The following is a 20,858-nucleotide window of genomic DNA, read 5'->3' on the forward strand; positions in this document are numbered from 1 at the left end:
GTAAAGGATAGATGTGTAAAGATAAATCAATAAGTGTTAAAGAAATGTAAAATAATTAAAATTAGAATTAAAACGGTGTGGGGTCCCCCCTAAATCCATAACCAGCCCTACATCTTTAAGTTTAGTCTGGTCATTCCCCGTATTTTCTATTAATCAGCGCCAGGCTGAACCAGCCGGGGAGCTTACACTATAGTAGGGACACACACAGCATGGGGTCCCCCTGCCATAATGTGAAACCGGCCCCAAATTGGTGTATAAAATAAATTATAATATTGTTCTTTACAGTGGGATGACAGGTTACAACAAGCCTGCCCCTGCATGCTGGCACTTGTGGAACAACAAGTGCCAGCATGCCCATACATTAACGGCATGTTCGCACCTGTAGTTCCACTGTGAAGAAAATATTAATATAATGATAGGGTGCGGACACTGTTGATAACCAAAATGTAGGCAACATTTAAATGTCACGGTCAAAATGTTGACATAGCTAAAATAAGAGCTAGTGGTGACCAGTAAATAGCCTGTCATGGGGGCTGGGCCAAAATGACGCAATTCGGCGTTAATCGCGTCACAGGCCCACCGCTGCCGGGGAGCTTCTTGTAATTGCTGTGGGGGGCAGGAGTGGTCGGCAGCTGCCGAGAGACTTGCCTGCCTTCCCGGGAGGTCGGGAGCGGCAAACGATTTTCGGGAGGCTCCTGACCAAATCTGGATGGTAGGCAAGTATGAATATATCCTTAGTGTGTATGTGTGTCCAAGTGACAGGGAATATAGGGCCTGATTCAGAGCCGCTCGTAAGCGGCCGCTCGTTCGTTCCGAGCGATGTTTGCACAACTGCGCATGCGTACGGATCGTAATACGCATGCGCAAACCAGTCAGTGTGGCCGAAAATCGTTTGTTCGCTAAATAGCGAATGCCTGCTATTTTGAGTGACATGAGGAGGCGTTTGTGGGTGGTAACAGGGGAAGGTGCTTGAAAACGGGGAGTGGAGATCAGAACGCAGGCGTGCTTAAAGGTCAAAACGGGCAGTTTATGGGTGTGCATAATTAATACAGCAGCGTCATTTACCACGTCACTGGGTTATTTTATAGTCAGAACTGCTCGCAAGATTGTGGTAGGAAAAACCAACCACAAGAATAGCGAGCAGTTCATACGCTGGTCGATGTACTCGATTAATCTAATAAATAGCGGACATGACGTAGGATGCGAGCGGCCAGGGGGCGTAGTTTTCCAAAAAACGAGCGCAAGTTTTGTTCGCTTGTTCAGACCTAGAGGCGTGAACAGACCGCAAAGAGCGAACGGTTTATTTGAATAGCCACTCCTTTTTTCTGAACGAGCGAGCGCAAATAGCGTCCGGCTCTAAATCAGGCCCCTAGATCACAAGCACCACTGGAGCAGGGACAGTTGTGAATGACTGAAATGTTCTCTATAAAGTGCAGAATAAAATGCTTATAGGCACAATTTACTAACCGCATTTATTATTTTTGGGGGGGATCCTCTGCCCACCAGCTTTTCCCTAACATGCCACTCTGTTGGCCAGCTTTTCCCCCACATACCCATCTACCCACCAGCTATTCCCTCATTTGCCACTCTTCTCACCAGTTTATCTATCACATGTCCATTTGACAACCAGCTTTTCACTCATATGCCCCTCTGTCCACCAGCTATTCCCTCATAGGCCCCTCTGCCCCTGGACATTAATGTGCTGCTGGTTTTCACTGTCCTGCTGCAAATGGACATTTATTGCTTCTGGTCACTGATGAGGAGCCAGAAGTGCAGTAAGAGAATATGGGGACAACCAAGAGTAATGATACAGAGGGTGGGCTGCTAGGCCACCCCTACCAGTAAGGCCATGTTCCCCATTTTTTCGGCATGCACAGGGGCTATCCTTGCTGCACTGGGTGTTGCCACTGCCACTAACCACATACACTCACACAGCATGGAACAGACGTCCAAAGTTTTTGACGATTGGCCCTTCATAGTTTTCACTATTGACCCTTGTGGCCCTTATATGGCCCTGGTCTCTCAAAGAGGGCGTATTGTGATTTATGTGAAATAAATTATTAATAATATGACAAAGGGAATATTTTGTGCCATGTATCCTTATGATTGTGATGAAGGGAGGTCTTATATTAGGAAGTGTAATTACTTGGGAAAGTGCATGAAATGTACTGTGGCAAAAATATGCAACGTCCAACCTCAGAATAAACAGGACAAACAAGATCATTTTCTTTTTTATACAATGCAAGTGTTTGCTCTGTTTGCAGACAGACAGGAGAGAAGCGGGAGGCGGTAGGCTGTCATGGGGGTAGGAAGCTGCACCGCACTAGTAACTGTGCAGCACTGTGGGGTCTATTTACTAAGCAGTGTTAGGAGACAGAGTGAAAAGTGATAAGACAGTGATAAGGTGCCAGCCAATCAGCTCCCAACTGTCATTTTTCAAACACAGCCAGTTGGGAGCTGATTGGCTGGCACCTTATCACTTTCTTATCACTTTTCACTCTGTCTCCTAACACTGCTTAGTAAATAGACCCCTGTGTGTATGTTCTGCATAGGTAGCAATAATATCACATTGCTCAGTAGATGTGGTGACAATGCTCTGCACAGTGTTACATAGATAGTTACATAGTTGATGTCACCTCACACTTCTTACATATTGTTTTGACATCTGATTTTATTTTAACCAAACAATATTTCTATCTTTTATTCCAGGATGAAGTGAAAACCTTCAACTTTGAAGATATGCTAGTTGTTAGAATGTTTTTATATATTGTATATGGGGTATAAGTTGGGGTGGGATTTGTTTTTACTGAATATAGGGTATAAGTTGGGGGGGGATTTGTTCTTTTACTGAATATAGGGTATAAGTTGGGGTGGGCAGTTTAAATTAATTAAACTAGCCATATGTTCCTCTCTTATATCTTATTAAACTCTCTATTGTCAGATGATGGATGTAACCATAAATTCTTTCAAACCATATTTTCTTAAAAAATAAAGCAAGTAAGGCACCCATGCCAATATAAAATACTTGCAAGGGCCAACTCTCCCTTTCTAGCAAGTGAGACGGTATCCAACACCCATACCAATGCACCATTTCAGCCCACCCGGTTGAGAGGCGCCACTGACCCCAGTAGGGTGAAATCTGTGCATGAAGGGGCGTGCACCGCTCCTACTGCAGCAATTTGGACACTTTACAGATTACCGGTCCTTCCCTGCCATGAAATAAAGCCGACACAAGACATAGGGAAGGGAGGGTGGGAGATCAGAATCAAAGAGGCAAAATATCCTACAGACCAGGGCCGGATTTACCACTAGGGCTCGGTGGGTCCCAAGGTGCCCGTGGTCGGGCCCCCCGAAATCCGGCCCTGGGCAGTAGTCGCAGTCACTCACAATAGCTAGGTCCGGATGTAAAGGCAGGAAGTCATCTGCTGCATCTTCTCCTACTTCTCACTGAGAAGCACTTGCCTCCAGGCACCAGCAGGGGGTGCTAAGAGGATTTTCAGCTACCTATCCTTAGTGCAGTCCTGACTCCTGGACGGCTCTCCTCTCCTGTACTATTACAGTACAGGCAGCATGAGGGGCTATTACATATTGTGTGTCCCTGCCCTATGAAGTTCCAAATAACGTTCCACTGCTCTGCCACAGTGAACTGTTACAGGGAGACAGGTGAGTCACTTGGGTTATCTGTTTTGTATAGGGGAAGAAAGAGGAGGGTTACTGTGCAAGCTGCCAAGTGGAGTTTGAAAGGCTCTGCTGTGTGAGTGCTAGTGTTGCAGTGTGTTCTGAGTGAGTGATGCAGTGTGTGCTGAGTGAGTGATAGTGATGCAGTGTGTGCTGAGTGAATGATGGAGTGATGCAGGGTGTGCTGAGTGAGTGATGTAGTGTGTGCTGAGTGAGTGATAGAGTGAAGCGGCCTGTGCTGAGTGAGTAATAGAGTGATGCGATGTGTGCTGAGTGAGTGATAGAGTGATGCAGTGCAGTGTTCTCCCCAGGCTGTTTTCTGCGGGCGCATTGCCCGGCAGAAACAGCCTGCCGCCCGGCACTTTTCCACGCTGACCCCCGCTGTGGAATGCTGGCCTCTGAACTGACCAGAGGCTAAAGAAGCCTCCGATCACTTCAGAGGCCAACGTTCCCAATGATGCACTGCGCGGGTGACGTCATGACGTCACCTGCGACGTGAGGAGCCTGCCCCACGTGCCTGCTGGATCTAGTTAGATCCAGTCAGCGTGAGGCAGCGGCAGGGGTCATCAAGTAAAGGTAAGGGCTATGGCAGGGACCAGGACCACTCTGGGGGCACTATTTAAGTCTTTTCCCGGTGCGCGCATAATTGCGAAGGCCCACACCCGGCTACTTTTGGATGCCACCCGGCTGGAAAAAATTTCTGGGGAGAACACTGCAGTGTGTGCTGAATGAGTGATAGAGTAATGCAGTGTGTGCTGAGTGAGTGATAGTGTTGCAGTGTGTGCTGAGTGAGTGATATAGTGATGCAGTGTGTGCTGAGTGAGTGATGCAGTGTGTGCTGAGTGAGTGATGCAGTGGGTGCTGAGTGAGTGATGCAGTGGGTGCTGAGTGAGTGATAGAGTGTTGCAGTGTGTACTGAGTGAGTGATGCAGTGTGTGCTGAGTGAGTAATAGAGTGAAGCGGCTTGTGCTGAGTGAGTGATAAGAGTGATGCAGTGTGTGCTGAGTGAATTATGGAGTGATGCAGTGTGTGCTGAGTGAATGATGGAGTGAAGCAGTGTGTGCTGAGTGAATGATGGAGTGATGCAGTGTGTGCTGAGTGAGTGATAGACTGATGCAGTGTGTGCTGAGTGAGTGATAGACTGATGCAGTGTGTGCTGAGTGAGTGATGCAGTGTGTGCTGAGCGAGTGATAGACTGATCCATTGTGTGCTGAGTGAGTGATCCAGTGTGTGCTGAGTGAGTAATGCAGTGAGTGCTAGTGTTGCATTGTGTGCTGAGTGAGTGATAGAGTGACGCAGTGTGTGCTGAGTGAGTAATAGAGTGATGCAGTGTGTGCTGAGTGAATGATGGAGTGTTGCAGTGTGTGCTGAGTGAGTGATGCAGTGTGTGTTGAGTGAGTGATAGACTGATGCAGTGTGTGCTGAGTGAGTGATAGACTGATGCAGTGTGTGCTGAGTGAATGATGGAGTGTTGCAGTGTGTGCTGAGTGAGTGATGCAGTGTGTGCTAAGTGAGTGCTAGTGTTGCATTGTGTGCTGAGTGAGTGATAGAGTGAAGCGGCCTGTGCTGAGTGAGTAATAGAGTGATGTAGTGTGTGCTGAGTGAATGATGGAGTGATGCAGTGTGTGCTGAGTGAGTGATAGACTGATGCAGTGTGTGCTGAGTGAGTGATAGTGTTGCAGTGTGTGCTGAGTGAGTGATAGAGTGATGCAGTGTGTGCTGAGTGAGTGATAGAGTGATTCAGTGTGTGCTGAGTGAGTGATAGTGAGTGATAGTGATGCAGTGTGTGCTGAGTGAATGATGGAGTGTTGCAGTGTGTGCTGAGTGAGTGATGCAGTGTGTGCTAAGTGAGTGATAGAGTGATGCAGTGTGTGCTGAGTGAATGATGGAGTGATGCAGTGTGTGCTGAGTGAGTGATAGACTGATGCAGTGTGTGCTGAGTGAGTGATAGACTGATGCAGTGTGTGCTGAGTGAGTGATGCAGTGTGTGCTGAGTGAGTAATGCAGTGAGTGCTAGTGTTGCATTGTGTGCTGAGTGAGTGATAGAGTGACGCAGTGTGTGCTGAGTGATAGAGTGAAGCGGCCTGTGCTGAGTGAGTAATAGAGTGATGCAGTGTGTGCTGAGTGAATGATGGAGTGATGCAGTGTGTGCTGAGTGAGTGATAGTGTTGCAGTGTGTGCTGAGTGAATGATGGAGTGATGCAGTGTGTGCTGAGTGAGTGATGGACTGATCCAGTGTGTGCTAATTGAGTGATGCAGTGTGTGCTGAGTGAATGATGGAGTGATGTAGTGTGTGCTGAGTGAATGATGGAGTGATGCAGTGTGTGCTGAGCGAGTGATAGACTGATCCAGTGTGTGCTGAGTGAGTAATGCAGTGTGTGCTGCGTGATGCAGTGTGTGCTGAGTGAGTGATAGAGTGATGCAGTGTGTGCTGAGTGAGTGATAGTGATGCAGTGTGTGCTGAGTGAATGATGGAGTGTTGCAAGTGTGTGCTGAGTGAGTGATGCAGTGTGTGCTAAGTGAGTGATAGAGTGATACAGTGTGTGCTGTGTCAGTGATAGTATTTGTGGTGGTGATGTTTGATCTTTTATCTCATAAACGGGGACATTTTGGGCAATGTCTGGTAGCAATAGTGTGAACATGAACACCCTTCTTGTCGCCTGGTTCCCTAGCAGCATCTTATGCACCTGAGTCTTTGTGCGCCCAGCTCATAATGTGCTTCAAACGCTTGGACCTTGGGTTTAACATGGCAGGATTCAGATAATTCAGTGACTTTGCTGTGGGTACATGGAGGGTGGTGTGATGGTAGATTCTGCAACTGAAAACGCTGGGGTTAGTGTGTAAATTACACAGTAGATTCGTCAACTGATAACATTGTCCAACTAATTACCCCAGTACACTTTATTAATGCAAATATCCGATCAGTCAGTCAAATGGCAGCAACTCAATGCAGGAAATAATTCAGAATGGTAAAGAGGTTCAGTTGTTGCTCAAACCAAACACCAGAATGTGTAAGAAATGTGATCAAAGTTACTTTGGTGTCAGTGCGGTAAAATATTAAGAATGTATTGTACGTTGGTCACTGTAGTTGTTGCTGTATTGTACATACAGTAAATTCCTAGGGGTAAATTTACTAACAATCGAGATAGGTCGAGATGACCATCTTGGGTGATTTATTGATTTTTTCCCTGCTTGCAAATTTACTAAAGGCAAAGTCGGGTGAGTTAGAGAGAGATTTCTCTCATCTCACTCGTAAAACTCGGGTGAGATAGCAATCTCGAATCAAATCACCATCGGGCCAAATCGGAAGTACTTTTCACCTAAAACATACATCTCTCAAATTTACCAAAAATCGGGATGACAAGCTCGGGAGAGATAGGAGCAAACTCTATGTCAAAATCACTTTTCAAACTCTCTCACCCCCTGAGTTGCAAGATGGTCAGAAACATACACAAAACATTGTGATTTGTGTATGTTTCTTTTTGTAACTGTAAAAAATAGGGATAATTTGTATAAAAAAGTTATGTGAGGTTCCCTTCCCCCCCCAAAACACTAACCAGCCTCGGGCTTGCCAGCCTGTCCAGGTTCTTAACATTACAGGGAAAAAAATGTGTAGGGATCCCCTGTAATGTAAGAACCAGCACAAGGCAGCAGGGACAGAGCTGGTTTTAAATATACGGCGAAAAAAATTGATGTGAGATTCCCCATATATATTTAAAACCAGCCCTGGACCCTTTCTAACAGGGGAATGATGCCACAGCCAGGGGTGCCCTTTCACCGGGCTCCCCAGCTGCAGTATCAACTCTGACCATTAGTCAGCCCAGGCCAGGGATCCCTGGGGAGTTGGTGCCCCCCCAATAAAGGGGTCACCCTCTCTAGGGCACCCCTGGCCTAGGCTGATAACCTGGGGCTATCCCCGCCACCCCTTGGTGGTGGGTGGCGGGTTGATTGTGTTTGGTGTAGTGTAAAAAATAAATTTATCATCATTGTCTTTACAGTGGAACTACAGGTCCCAGCAAGCCTCCCCCGCATGCTGGTACTTGGAGAACCACAAGTACCAGCATGCGGGGCAATAAGGGCCCGCTGGTACCTGTACTTCACCTGTAAAGAAATGGTTAAAAAAAACACACCACACACCGTGATAATAAAACTTTATTACATACATGCATACACATACATACTCACCTGTTTCCAGATGTTCACGGAGAACATCGTGGGACAGAAAGGTGAGTATTGGATCTTTTTTTTTTCAGGTAATTCCAATAGGATACTTTACGTTGGCAAGTGGACGTGAACATCTGGAAACAGGTGAGTATGTATGTGTATGCATGTATGTTATAAAGCTTTATTATCACGGTGTTTGTGTGTGTTTTTAACCATTTCTTTACAGGTGAAGAACAGGTACCAGTGGGCCCTTAATGCCCCGCATACTGGTACTTGTGGGGAACCTCACGTCATTTTTTTTCTCCGTATATTTAAAACCAGCTCTGTCTCTGCAGCCTTGTGCTGGTTTTTACATTACAGGGGATCCCTATACATTTTTTGCCCTGTAATGCTAAGAACCTGGACAGGCTGGCAAGCTCGAAGCTGGTTAGTGTTTTGGGGGGGACCTCACGTCATTTTTTTTAAAAACATTTTTCTAATTTTTAGAAAGGTTAAAACACAAGCAGCAAGCACATATCTCACTGATATGTGCTGGCTGCTAGCTCGGGAGATATTTGAGAGAAACACTGCAATCTCGGGTGAGTAATCTCCTGCAAAACGAGTTACTCGGGAGAGATATCTCATTCTGCTTCACCATCGGCAAACTCGTTTAGCCTCAAATCGCCTGTTGGTAAATTTGGTAAAAGAAAAGGGATTAAATCACCCAAATTTGGGCGAATTCCAGCAAGATAAATCACTTTGAAAATCGGGACCATCTCGAATCTTAGTAAATTTACCCCCTAGAATGTTTTCTGTGTTATGGTCCTTTTGTGTTTGATTCTAGTGTTTAAACATATAATTTGATAGCAGTTAAGAACCACTTGGCCCATCTAGTCTGCCTTAAACACATGTACACACTCACACTAACATAAAAAAAATTTTGTTGGGAGCAAATTAACCTACCAGTATATTTTTGGAGTGTGGGAGGAAAGCTATGCAAGTACGGGGAGAATATACAAACTCCACACAGGACTGTGGTGGAAATCAACCCCATGATCTCAGTGCTGTGAGGCAGTAATACTAACCATTACACCATGTTTGTAATGTTTAAAGCTTTGAATATAAGGAGGAAAAATAACAAATAATGTAAGGGGCATGAATCATGAATTAATATATAATGTGATGGATTGTTTGAGGAAAGGGGGCCACAAACTGGTATCCCTAGGGTCCCCTGAGGTCTAAATCCGGCTCTGCTAGAGACATTACCCATAAGCCCAGTAACCACTACCCCCTTAACAACAAACAACCTATCCCTGTGACTTGACAAATGTCAATCCTAAATTACCCCTCCTTTCACTTTATTAACCCCATCCATCCCTGTCTAGAGGTTTATATGCCCTCTGTTCTAGGCAAGCCTTGGTTATTTTTTATTATGTTACTACTTAAAATGAGAGTGCTCTTATACACTTATATAACTATTTCCATTGAAATTATATTTAGAAAAATAACTGGACAAATCCATTATGCTAAGAAAATATAAAGGAGACAGGAGAGACAATAACCTGAATGAAAACAGAGGCCCTAATCTGTCCACTTGCACTGTACATGGGTTATGCTCAGGATGGTGCAAACAGGTTCACATTTCTTTGCTGTTGCCTATAAAGCTGTATATGCTACATGTGCCTCGTTAGCGCACAGATCACGCCTAACATTGACACAGCTTTACAATGCCGGTGGTCACATCTTGGTGTATGTAACACTACTAAGTAGAGATGTGCGCCGACCATCATGTTTTGGTTTTGGATCTGGATCTCCCCTGGTTTTGGATCTGGATTGGTTTTGCCAAAACCTCACCTCCGTGTTTTGTTTTCGTGTTTTGGTTTTGGATCTGGATTTTTTTCTCCACTTGTTACCAGTCAATTTTGACCACCTCACAGCTCACAAGGGGACAATGAAGCGTGCTTTCCAAAAATAAATAAACAATTGACTTAAATAATGCTTTGCAAATCTTCTATAAAGGCATTTCCCGACCTGTAGAGGGACATAAAAAAACATAGGCCCTCATTCAGAGCCGTACGCTCTGAGCAGAGCGCACGCTCTGAATGAGGGCCGCCCTCCATAAAAATGGAGCGTCCTCCTGGACGCTCGTATAGCTGTGGGTCACCACCCACAGCCTATACGAGCGTGCAGTTTGATGGCCGCGATGGTCCCATCGCAACCATCAAAACTGCGAGCCGGAGCCTGCGGTTGAGGTTTTCAACCGCAAGCTCCGGAGTGATTTTGGCTCTATCAGAGCCAAAATCACTCCCACTGACATCACTAGTGATGTCAGTGGGCCGGCTTCTGACGGGAGGCGTTCCCGTGGGAACGCCCCCGTCAGGGAGGCACGCCCACCAAAGGGGGCGTGCTGTCAATCAACATCGACAGCACACCCCCTTTGATCAGACACAACGAGCGAAGGACTTTCCTTCGCTCGTCGCGTCTGGCGCATGCGCACGAAGGAGCTCCCTCCGTCGTGCGCATGCTCAGTGCAGAACATCGACCCACTTGCGAACGGACAGCCGCTCGCGAGTGTGTCTGAATCAGGGCCATAGTTAGCTAATGGCCTTCAAACTGCCGTTATTCCCACTGTCTACTTAACCATATGAGATATATTGTGAACAAGCGGAACATTTCAGATCTAAGGTTTAAGTATTACGTTGTGTCTTTCTTGGGAATTCTGGGCCTGATTCAGAGCCGCTCGTTCGCTCCGAGCGATGTTCGCACATCTGCGCATGCGTATGGGTCGTAATGCGCATGCGCCAACCAGTCATTGCGGTCGAAAATCGTGCGCTCACAAAACAGCGAGGGCCTGCTAATTTGAGTGACAGAATGAGGCGTTTGTGGGTGGTAACGGGAAGGTACTTGAAAACGGGGAGTGGAGATCCGAACGCAGGCATGCCAAACGGTCAAAACGGGCGTTTTAAGGGTGTGCATAATTAACAAAGCAGCGTCATCGGCCACGTCACTTGGTTGTCTCTTAGCCTTAACTGTTCGCATGATTGCGGTAGTAAAATCCTGCCACAAGCACTGCGAGCAGTTCAGACGCCTTTCGATGTACTCGATTAATCTAATAAATAGCGGAGATGACGTATGATGCGAACGGCCAGGGGGCGTTTTTACAAAATAACGAGCGCATATTTAGTTCGCTCGTTCAGACATAGAGGCATCAACAGACCGCAAAGAGCGAGCGCTCTATTTAAATATCCGGCCCCTTTTTCTGAACGAGCGAGCGCAAATAGCGTCCGGCTCTGAATCAGGCCCTCTTTCTTGAGTGTCATGCCTGCTTGCTGGGAATTGATTTTTTTTCATCCCAGAAGGGGACCAGGAAGCAGGGTAGAATTCCACCGAGTTACTACCTCTTGCTTCAGCTGATGGAAGGGCAAATATAACAGTACCTGCTGGTCATGCAATCTTCGACAAGCGGTCGCGAATGTTTAAAATGTCCGGATATTTTGCAGGCCACCAAGAGCATCTCCTGCACACCTTGTCACTTTTTAAAAAACGTTGCACCACCAAATTAATTGTGAGCAAAACATGGGATGTGTTGGAATTCGCCCACATGTAATGCTCTAACAATATTGGTGGCATTGTCCGAAATCACAAATCCCGAGGAGCGTCCAAGTGGGGTAAGCCATTTAGCAATGATTTCTCTGAGTTTTTCTAAGAGGTTCTCAGCGGTATGCCTCTTAATGAAATCAGTTATACAAAGAGTAGCTTGCCTCTGTATCAGCTGTCTTTTGGGAGATGTTGCTGCTGGTGTTGCTGTTGTAGGCAATACACCTACCCAGTGGGCTGTCACAGTCATGTAATCCTTAGTTTGCCCTGTCCCACTTGTCCATATATCAGTGGCCAAGTGGACAGTGGGTACAATAGCATTTCTGAGGACATTAATAAGGTTTTTTTTAATGCCCTTGTACAGACTTGGAATTGCTGTTCTAGCAAAGTGGAATCTAGAAGGGATCTGGTAGCGAGGACACAGGACCTTAATTAACTGTTGAAAACCCACTGCAGTAATGGCGGATACTGAACGCACATCTAATACCAGCTTAGCTGTTATGGCGTCAGTAATCTGCTGTGCAAATGGGTGATTGCTGTCATACTTGTTTGCCCTTGCAAACGATTGATTGACAGTTAATTATTTTTTGGTGGATACGCTACAAGTAGTCTTCTTCCTGGTCCCCTTCTAGGATGAAGATCCACTGACAGCAGCAGCAACAGGTGTAGTAATCATGGATCCTTCTGAGGAATCACAGATAGGAGAGGAGTCAATCATGCTTCGAATACCAACATTGGATGCAGCAGGACTACTTCCAATGACGAATGAGGATGTTGATGATGCAGGTGTTGGTGTTGGAGATCGAAGGCGCTTGGATCTCACAGAGAGGGAGCAGGTAGGTGACACTGGACTTGTTACGTTTTGAGTTTTGGAACTTGGCGACGTACACTTTGATATTTGATGAATGCTCTCCAAGTGACGTAACAAGGAGGAGGTTCCTAGGTGGTTTAGGTCCATCCCTCTACTCACTCTTGCATGGCAACGGGTACATATGGCTTGACAACTGTTGTGTGGATCGGGATGGAAATAATTCCACACGTGAGAAGTAGATTTTTTTGTCTTTTGTCCCGGCATGACAACAATGGACATCCTCGGCATCAACATCCTCATCACCAGAATCTTCATCATCAACATCCTCATCATCCTTAGCACCTTCAACTACCAAAATATCCTCCTCCTCCATGTGCAATTCCACAGAAGCATCCTCAATGACTACGTGTGCAAGATGTTGACTGCCCTTCCCCACATTTACAGAGGGCACACAAATGTTGGAACTTGGAGGATCCTCCAGTACACTAGTATTTAGGGCGGGCTCATACATGGCAACCGCGGACACACTTGCACTCTCCTCAGGGATTTGTGATTTCGATTTCTCAGGGCACACAGTTGGTTTTCCTGGAGCTGTCTTAACAACTTTCACATTTTTAATTGGACCACCACCACTACTACTACAAGCAGAAGGGCTATCAGTAGTCTTCATAAAGAAAGGCCAAGGCATATTGCCAATTATTTGTTTATCTAAAGGCAAATATCCTTTCAATTTTTTTTCTTAACTTCAGTAAAACTTGATTTACCATATCGATGGCGTGACTTAAGCCCTGGGGCATGGGCCTTCCTAGAGGATGAGGAAGTTGACGGCCTTGCACTGCTGGCGGAATCTACAACATGTGATTCTTGGCCTTGCTCTCCTGTCATGTGACAGTCCTCCATATTTTCTGCAGTCTTGAAGCAGTGTCACAATCACCAATAGTGTAGCCAAGGTGCGGTTAAAAAATTCACACACGTGCAGTCGTTTGCGCACACAAAAATATTAGAAAAAAAGACAAATGATGCTTTCTATTTTTTGTCAGCTCCAGAAGAACTTGGGCCCAGAGCACCAATTGACCATGACTGGAGTTGGACAGCACAAGGTCGTTGCAATGTGCGTTGCTGGCTGGCTCTTGTGCGCTACTGCGGTTAAGCCTAACACCTACGAGCACACACAGAAGAAAAAAATCTAAGACACTTTTATTGTTTTTTTTTGGAGCAAGACAGTAGTCGGACAGCACAAGGTCGTTGCAACGTGCGTTGCTGGCTGGCTCTTGTGCGCTACTGCAGTTAGGCCTAACACCCACGAGCACACACAGAAGAAACAAATCTAAGACACTTTTATTGTTTTTGTTTTGGAGCACAACTGTAGCCGGGCAGCACAAGGTTGCAACGTGCGTTGCTGGCTGGCTCTTGTGCGCTACAGCGGTTAAGCCTAACACGCACACACACACAGAAAAATATAAAAGACACTTTTATTTTTTTGTAGTCCAGAACTTGGGCCCAGAGATGGACACAGCACAAGCCCAGGACACAGCAGACAGCCCAGATGGATCAGCAGACAGCACAGTGACCGTGAGAGCACCGTGACCAGAGACCGGAATGGATCAGCAGACAGCACAGTGATAGTGACAGCACCGTGACCAGAGACCAGAATGGATCAGCAGACAGCACAGTAACAGTGACCAGAGACCAGAATGGATCAGTACCAGCCCAGGACACAGCAGATAGCACCAGCACATCTCCCAGCCCTACACTACCCACCTTCCCTGTTCAGTCTCCACAGCCAAAGTGAAATGGCATCCGTCACGTGGTCCCTTATATACTACATTGATCATAGAGACGAAAGCTCGCGTATCTTTACACATTGACATGCACCCATGTACGGTTTCTAGATTTCAAAAATAAATATCAGTCAACCCACACTGCACCCTATTACATAGATCCTATAATATGGGAATTATATTGCTGTGAAGGCAAATACAGGCTGTACATAGATTTTAGTGGTGTTTGGACATTTAAAGCACATTAAACGTTCACTATTTATCCTGACTATATGAGTTTCCATAAAAAAAATGTCTAATGAACAAATAAAGAAATATTATATAAAAAAAAAACCTCACATTATGATGTAGATGATGTTCTCTCGCTTTCATGTTGGTTTTGAGAGAAGGAGACTCATGCGTTTTGACAGGTGTAAAAAACTGGTCACCCTTTTTTTAATTTTTCCCCCTCCTCTACCTTTTTTTGGGCTCTATTTACTAAAATCCGCATTGGTAATGCAGATTGTAGTGTGATATTACCGAGTGAATTCGCATTGCGAATTCAGGCAATGTCACAGGGATTTACTACAAATCCCTTGCAGGGACAGAGCTTGCGATAAAGCTCTGTCCCTGCTAATCCCCTTTCGCAAAAAATACCGTGATTAAGTGCCCGCGCATGCGCCGACCGTTCGCCGCAGCTACCCCCCCGGTGCTAAGCCCCGCCCCTGGTGCTAAGCCCCGCCCCCCGCGACCCCCCTCCCCTACTTACACTTACCTGCATGCTCCAGGCCTCTGGTGATGTTCTCCATTCCTCCGGTCAGGTGATCTCCCATACTGCACTGGGGCCCGATCACTTGATGACCGGGCAGCAGTGCACTGTGGGAGACCAGCTGACCGGAGGGGAATAATCACCGGAGGCCCGATCTTCGGTCCCTGGAGTCAGGTAAGTAATTTTTTTTTTTACTATTTTTTTTTTCTTTTTTTTTACAGTAATCAGCTTGCAGTCTGTTTAGACCACACAGCTGATTACAGGGACCGACTCCCGGCTCTGCTCTCCCCGTTAGAGCAGGGCAGGAGGCCGGTAACCGGGGGAGACCCTGGATAACGCCACCTCCAGGTGGCGTTATTATCACAGGGCTTTCCCCGGTATTTTTTTCACATTTATTTTTAGTAACTGTGGTCAGATCACATTTCCCATTACAGTTATGGGAAATGCGATCTGCTTACTAAAAATAAGTGATACTTAGGGGTTGGAGTAGAATTTTACGAATTCTACTCCAATTGCCCTGTAATAACTATAGGTGATACTAAAATAATGTGAAAAGGGTGTGAAAACATCCTTTTTCACATTATTTTAGTAAAAATAATGTTGATAAATAGAGCCCTTTGTATTATATATTGTATTGCAGATGTATTCATGTTCACTGCTGTGTATGTTATGCAATGTAAAAAATATTTTTTCTTATCAAAACTATTCAAGTAAAAAGAAAAAACTGGTCACCTTCCTTGAAGTTAAAGAGGCCTAGGATGCAAGTTTGTCTTTCTTTGATTTAATATGGACTGTAATGTCCATAGGCGTCTTTACAATGGGTGCAAGGTGTGCGGTGCACACGGGCCCCTGGGTCCAGGGGGGCCCCCACCACACACCCTGCACCCACAGGTAATCATACTTCCCTCTCCGCCGATTCCCGAAGTGCTGCTTCGCATCGCCGGACTGGCGCTGCTGAGCTGCAAACACTCACTGGGAAAATGGTGGCACCCATTTTCCCAGTGATGTGCGCATGCACAAAAAAAGATGTCCCCAGGAAGGTAGGCGTGAGCATCATTTTCCCGGAGACCCGCGCATGACCTGTAGATTCTGGCATGAAGCCAGAATCTACAGCGCTCAGTGCCGCGCTGAGCCGTCGACAGAAAAGAGTGGTCCCAAATAGAGGCTGCACACGGGCCACCTCCTCTTTTAAAACGCCCCTGGTAACGTCATACCATTGGCAATGACAACTGATGGCAGGGAGGTTTGAAAATTTCCTGAATGCCATGAACCTTGATCCATGCAAAATGTCTCAACAATTTTGTTCATCTTTACCACTATGAATGATATATACTAACTGCTCGTTACACATCACTGTTACTGATCCAAAGAATGTAAAGGGGCCTATCCATTAGCAGATGTTTTTCTGAACGATGAAAGACAAAAGATATCTATTGAAAATTCCGGTGGCTATGCTGAAAGATATCTGTCATGTACAGTACATGACAGATTTTGGAAAAGATGAACGATATCGCATGACATCATTCAGGGAGTGGATTTTTTTCTCTGCAGTGCTCTGTAGCTGCTGGTAATATCATTCGTCGTTTACCGCATATAAACTGCCAGATATTTCTAATATCTGGCAGCGATATGCGATAATTGACCAACATGTTGGAGAGATGAAAGATAAAATTTATCGGCCGCGGGAGTGCGCATCTTGCATCGTTCAGGGCCTATCCATTATCAGATAAATTGAACAATAGTTGTTCAATTTATCTGCTAATGGATAGGCCCCATAAGCCTTTGCAGGTACAAGCTAAAGACACATGGTTTGGATTCTCTAGCCTCAGATATACTTATCCTTTGTACAGCCATTATTGTCAATTTCTAACCTTTATAAATGCTGGCTCCCACTAGTGGGTCATAGGAAATAGACCTGGCGGAGTGCAGTGTATGCACAGTAACAGATGTCGAAGGCCGCGCCGCCAGAAAGCCACTGGCTCCAATACAGACTCAGAGGCAGCGCACAGCTCCTCTAACAATCTGACCCCATGAAAGCAGGACTATTTGTACTTCCCGAAAACTATCTTCAGGACAATGGGGCACAGACACCAATTCCAGGACATCTATCAACCCCATCACCATGTTACCATAATAAAGGTAGGGCTCACCACATGTTACAAAGCATAAGGAAGAGGGATTATCCATACAGGAAAAAGGAATTCAACCTATTTCTGCTGTCAATGGAAACTCATATCATTGCAACATATTATACTAGCTGGGATACCTGGCATTGGCCAGGTTGAAGACTGGACCCTGAAAAGTACAGCTGAAAGTGCAGCCTTTATTGTTTACATTGTCCTCTCCTATAACCCCATTACATTGATCCTGAAAAGGACCACTGTTTGCAAACATGCTGGCAAACAGTGGCGTAACTACCGTGGGTGCAATAGGTGCGGCTGCTATGGTGCCCAAGCTGCCTCTGTGGCTCACCACTCCCACTGCACCAAGTTATGCACACAAAGTGGGCTGGTCCAGTCAGGGCTGCCGAGGGAGGGAGGGGGGGGCTGGCATCCCTGACTGGACCAGCCCACTTTGTGTATATAAAAAATTATTATTTTTACAACATCTAATCATCAAATATATAGGTACCGCTGCTGGCCCGTATGGCAGTTACTAATCTGACATAAACAACCAAATAGGCATAAAAAGAGGCAGAGCTGCTCTGATGCCTATAATATATGATGTAGTATGTGACTAATACCAATATAATTAGTTTATTTTAATAATCAGACTTCTCTTACTTGTATAAATGTAATCAAATATTAGCATTAGCTACCATAACATCATAGTTAAAATATGACATACATATAAAAGCTTTGCATAAAATACAATAGTAATGCCTTGCCGTGTGATCGCCTGCCTTGATCTGGGTTGGCCCAGATTTCCATACGCTGGCTGTGTGCGAACGCATCTAGCGAGCAGGTCTGAATCAAGCCCTAAATCCATTGGGGACCAGTTTCACATTAAATGAAAAGTAATGGTGTGCTCACCCACAAAGTAATACTGTCCAGTACTTAGATGATTTTAATTTCAGTCCTCAATACACTGAAATAAATGTATCCAATGTAAAGCAGGTTATAAGCTACAGCAGTGGTTCCCAAACTGTGCGCTGTCGCACCCTGGGGTGCCACCGGACACTTGCAGTGGTGCCTCAGGTTGGTGGTCCAGCACCAAATCAAATTCTTTATGGTCAATGTAATGTAAATATGTGGACAAACAGAAGCACAAATCTGTCCACCACCATAATACTGACCCTAAGGATGACAGGTAAGAACAATTTATTTCACTTTACTACTTACTACATTATTTTCTGAATGACAAACTTTGGCTCAGGGGAGCCGTGAAAACAATGATGATGCTCTAGGGCGCCGTGATTGAAAAAAGTTTGGGAACCCCTGAGCTACAGTATACCTGTAATAGGGAGCGTTGCTACTTCTCAACTGGGAGTAATGTTTTTTGTTGTTGTATGTATATAGGGCATGATTCAGACCCGCTCGTGAGCGGGTCGATGTTTGGCCACTGCGCACGCCGGAGCCGGCTCCAAAGTGCGCATGCGCGAGACCCGGCTAGTGACGGGCGCTCCGTCGCTACGGGTTTCGCACCAAAGGGGGCAAGCTGTCGATTTTGATTGACAGCTCACCCCGTTTGGGAGGCGGGCAGGGGGGGTGGATGCCCAAAAGGAGGCATTCCAGAAGGAATACCTGCCGTTTGGGGGTTGCATCTTGAGAGCTTGCGGCCACGAGACCCTACCACAAGGGTCTCATCGCAAGCCCGATGGTCGCAATGGTCTTGACCATTGCGACCATCAACCTGGCCGCCCACAATAGCTGTGGGTTATAACCCACAGCTATGCGAGTGGCCAGGAGGCCGCAAAAAAACAAAAAATGCCATGATTCAGAGCAAGCGCTCTTTCAGAGTGTCCTGCTCTGAATCAGGCCTATAGTCCCAATAAATTACATCCCAGATCAGCTCAATTTGCTCGCTGTGATGGTTTATAGCAGTGTCTCCTTTAGCAGCTCTCCAGCTGTGTAAAGCAGCATAGCTGCCTCCCGGCTATGTATCCCGGCTTTCTCTCAGCGGCTTGTTTGTTAGATCTCCTCAGTTGGCTCACTTCCAATCACAGTACTGGTTCACACTCTGGGCTTGCTCTCTCCTTGTACTGCGGCTATGAGTGATATGCAGACCGCAGGTTTGACTTACCGGATTCCCCTAAATAGAAATGAGACACAGGGAGCTGTAGGGTGCTTGGATAAGTAATTTGGAGATGGTAGTAGCTCAGGATTTAACACTTTGATGCATTTCGCTTTGGTCCCGAAGCTTTATCAAGATACGATGGAGAAGCTGACCAGGGTCACAGTGAGCCCCATAGGACCTCACCGGAGCACTGATCTCCAGTCCCTGGATTCAGGTAAATGTTTTGTTTTTTACTCTTTTTTTTCCAGTGATCAGCTTGTGGTCTAATTTAGAGCAGGAGTCGGGGACCAGGGAAAAGCCCTGATTATACCATCTGAAGATGATATTATTATCAGGGGGCTTTCCCACTTATTTTTTTACAATTTATTTTTAGTAAGAAGATCACATTTCCCATTACAAGTATCGGAAATGCGATCTGCATACTAAAAATGTGCGAATTAAAGGGCATAGAAAACACCCTTTTTCAATTTTTTTGGTAAAAATAATATTAATAAATAGGCCACTTCGAACCTAGATGGGTTAAGCGAATAGCGGTCAGTAGGTCAAGGGCCACCACCATAATATCTGTGCAGTGAGTCGCAGTTGGTGGGCACTCGGCAGTTGTTTTATAATAAATAAATAATATTTTTGTGTGTTTGTGTGTTCATTCCTACAAGTTGTTTGTTTCAAACAACTTCAGGCAGGCCGTGATACTGTGTTTACACTAACGGTTAGTAGGTCAAGGGCCACTGCCTTAATTTGTGCGTAGTACATCACAGTTGGTGTGCATTTGCTTAACTTTGTGTGTGTACAGTGAATTTCAAGCAGGCAGTGATACAGTGTTTAACAACATTAACGGTGAGTAGGTGCAGGGCCACTGTGTTAATAATATCAATGCTGTGAATCAGTATGGATCATGAGAATCAATAGAACAGCAGGAGCAGCAACCAAGTACAAGCGTTGCAGCTGCTGCCACAGTTCACTACGGTAGTCCTTCAACATCATCTACCAAAGCTGGTACTCAAGGGCACAGAGGGTGTTAGTCAGGGCATCTTTATTTGTGAGAGGTGGTTCTACACATGATGATGCAAGTCCTTCTCACTCTGAGTCTATATGATGTGTCAAAAACATTTCAACTGGAAAAACAGTGCTAAAAAAAAGCACTGGCAGAAGAACAAACTGTGGGCCTGATTCAGAGCCGCTCGCTCTGACAGCGCACTCGCTCTGAATCAGGGCCGGGCCTTTTTTTTTTGGGATCGGCCTCTTGGCCGCTTGCACAGCTGTGGGTGACCACCCACAGCTATTGCGAATGGCCATGATGATGGTCGCAATGGTCAAGACAATCGGGCTTGCGACGAGACCCTTGTGGTAGGGTCTCGTGGCCTCAAGCCCCAGAGAGATTTCGGCTCTAACATAGCCGGAATTTATCCACTGACATCACTCGTGATGTCAGTGGGGCCGCCCCCAAACGACAGGCGTTCTCATGGGAACGCCTCTGTTTGGGCAGCCACCGGCCCGCCCACCCCGGCCTGTCACTCAGCATCGACAGCTCGCCCCCTTTGGTGCGAGACCCAGAGCAACGGATTGCCCATCGCTAGCCGGGGCTCGTGCATGTGCATGATGGAGCCGGCTCCGTCGTGCACATGCACTGTGGGCCACCATTGACCCGGTTGCAAGAGCTCAGCGCTTGCGACCGGGTCTGAATCAGGCCCAGTGTTCAGAAATGTCAAACATCTCTGAGGAAAGTCTAAGGGTGTCCACGAGTGCAATGCTTGAGCCTGACCTTTCTGATAAAGGACACATAGAGATGCCTCCTTCCACCATTTCTGCACACTCTGCAAATATGGGGAGGAGCAGCACAAGTATAGATGGCTGACATAGAAAT

At 46.1% G+C, this 20,858-nt stretch overlaps 1 protein-coding gene across 1 annotated transcript in view; it reads left to right on the forward strand.

Annotated features, from left to right (window-relative positions):
• The first annotated feature begins 3,579 nt into the window (after positions 1-3,579).
• PPEF2 (protein phosphatase with EF-hand domain 2) overlaps positions 3,580-20,858 on the forward strand; it is a 113,852-nt gene continuing 96,573 nt past the window's right edge. Inside the window, exon 1 of the mRNA XM_088456392.1 lies at positions 3,580-3,663. The gene's annotated coding sequence lies outside the window, so the exon portion shown is untranslated. The remainder of the gene's footprint in view (positions 3,664-20,858) is intronic.

This window comes from Taudactylus pleione, unplaced genomic scaffold (genome assembly GCF_031769625.1).
Source record: "Taudactylus pleione unplaced genomic scaffold, aTauple2 ptg000703l, whole genome shotgun sequence".
In the NCBI taxonomy this organism is placed as follows: Eukaryota; Metazoa; Chordata; class Amphibia; order Anura; family Myobatrachidae; genus Taudactylus; species Taudactylus pleione.